General features: G+C 30.7%; 1 long non-coding RNA gene across 1 annotated transcript; it reads right to left on the bottom strand.

Annotated features, from left to right (window-relative positions):
* Window positions 1-250: 250 nt before the first annotated feature.
* On the bottom strand, window positions 251-2287 carry LOC111240279. The gene is made up of 3 exons (XR_002665927.1): window positions 2224-2287; window positions 1892-1977; window positions 251-559 (listed from the first exon to the last, which is right to left on the bottom strand). It is a non-coding gene; the product is annotated as an uncharacterized LOC111240279 (long non-coding RNA).
* Window positions 2288-2615: the final 328 nt, after the last annotated feature.

The raw sequence follows: 2615 nt of genomic DNA, 5'->3' as shown, positions 1-2615 counted from the left end.
CTCTGAATAGGTGGAGGAAACAGCAGAGTTACAGTCATTCAATATTATATTAATATGAATATTAATCTTTCATGTGCAAGTGATAAGATATTTGGCTCAAAGGAAAAATATATGCATCAGACAGACAAAGGAAATGTCACAAATGTGAAGGAATAAATATTGCTGAACATTTGTAGATTAGACCAAGATGAATGGGGATGGTAAGCTGACCCATCACACAGTATAATGAAATTAGAGAGACATCTTATTAAAAGTTAAAATTACGTACTTGGCACTTGCAGGGTTTTTACAGATCCACCATGAGTTACTGAACATTTAAAAGACTTCCTTGAATCGTAGTCAGATTTTGATACTTGGATCAAACTGGCTGCTGTATATTTGTTGTTTTTCTCAGCAGGAGGATATTGTATTGAAGTCAGGACGGCCCCACTGGCATCAGTCCACTGGAAATTAAGATTCTTTGGGGAGAAGTTGTATGCAAGACAACCAACAGCGATTTTATCTCCAGACCCAGATTTGCACTGAATCAAAGGGAACACAGTCGGTGGCACAGCTGACTCTGTAAAAGAGTTTTAAAAGTTTGAATTCAGGTAAATCAAGAAACACAGATAATGAATTACTCATCAGAAAAGTTGATCACAGATATAATAATAATGGTTGAATCTTTCAACCTTAGAATTAAATAACTCCCAAAGTGTTCAATGTTAAATACATAAATTACAGTTTCACATTGTTAGACATTATGGCATATAATGTAACTTTGAAATATTCAAACAGATTTTTAAAACTTAGTTGGTATTATTAATTGTTATTTCATATTTTTATTTTATACTGTTTGGATTATTTTGCAATACTGAACACATTGCACAAAGTGAAACATGAATTGTTCTTAACCATTTTGTAGGAGCAGTGGCAGGTTTTCCTTAATAATCATATATAACACGGAATAAATAAATATTGTTAAAATAATGACAAACCAAAATTATCAGCAGGTTAATATGTGACTGTCTATTTACACAATGAACTTGAAGAAAGATGCCATCATCATTTAAAAAGTAACAGTAAAGTATTGTCTTATTGATTCGTTTTATTTGTCTGTTCAGCTCACGGATAAAGAGACTGAATCTGAATACATTTATACAACAGCACCACAATTTTCCACACCAAAAACTTCTATTTAACCAAGATGTTAATATAATAAGTCCATAAATTTTTTTTCTTACCACACTATATTAAATTTAATTAACATTTTGTTATTCTTTTTGTTTTTCAATAAACTTATATACCAAAACAGTCAAATGCCTGATGGAAAGAATTACAAATCAGAACAAGTAAAGCGAAACTTTAAATTTAAAACTATCAATTTGACCTTTTGTGCAAATTCATATTTGATCGTTTGAAGGTCAGTGTGTTTTGTTTTGTTTTTTTAGATAAATTTTATATTTGAATTGTTTACTTGTTAATTTCTTTGTACAGTGTTCAGTTGTTTGAAACACATGTATTTAAAGCAAGTATCCCACGTTTATGGTAACACCTTGTAAAAATAATCCAGGTAGAGTATGTTGCATAATTATAATCGACAGTAAGAGAAAAAAATCATTGAATAAATGCATGAATAAAAAGATGCAGATATTCATCAGTAACAATCACAATCCAGTTGAATAAAATGTAAGAGCAAATCATTAAGTGATAATGCCAAAGAAGAATTTTTCAAAATGCTTTCTACAAAATAGCTGCATCATAAACATCTTGACGGCTCAGTTTTATCTGCTCTGTCTGATCAGTACAAACTTAAACAAGATCATGACCTAAACTCCTCTAATGTCAATAATCACATTTTTAAATAAAAATAAACTGATCACTGAAAATTCTGTGTTTAAATGTGGCTTACCTGTTGTTACTGTGACATCAGTCCCTTTACCCCAGTAGTCGAAATAATCACAGTGCTGCATCTCCATTCACTGCTTGAACAAAAACCTGTAGCACCAGAAAAACTTTAAAAACCTTAAGTAAATGTCTGAAATGCATAGAAATCCTGGTACATGTGATACACTGGTGTCAACCTGTGAGCATGTCTTTTGTGTTGATTCTTAATCAGTTCTTAAAAAGAACATTTGCCATATATAACATTTACACCTGTGCACTAACTGTGACTATAAACTATGAATTAACCTAATTTTAACTATCAATCTGCTCATTAAAAATGATAAACATGGTAGTTACCTCATATACCAATAAGATGTATTTTGTCCTGTCCTTTTTTTTCATCAGATTAATAGATGAGTGTAAGATTTTTACTCTTAGGTTTTTGTATGGGTGTATATCTCAGTGCCCAAGTACCCATCACAGTGAAAAACCCTAATACAAAAATAGTTTTCTGCTCTGGAGAGTAAGGGGGGGGGCTATATTGTCAACAGTGGATAAGAACAAAACAAAACTGAAATTCTAATCAACAAACCTACATATGTAACAATATATATAATAAAAATATCTCAGATTTTCAGTGTTTTTTTTAAAAGCAATCATTCATTCATTCACTTTATGCTTTATTGATTATAAAAATTAATGTATGAAATATTAATGTACTTATATCCTCACAGTCATGTTTCTATTTT

This window comes from Seriola dumerili, unplaced genomic scaffold (genome assembly GCF_002260705.1).
Source record: "Seriola dumerili isolate Sdu_G_001 unplaced genomic scaffold, Sdu_1.0 BDQW01030816.1, whole genome shotgun sequence".
Classification (NCBI taxonomy): domain Eukaryota; kingdom Metazoa; phylum Chordata; class Actinopteri; order Carangiformes; family Carangidae; genus Seriola; species Seriola dumerili.
Note: the sequence above shows the minus strand (reverse complement) of the source record. Positions and strands in the feature narration are given on the sequence as shown.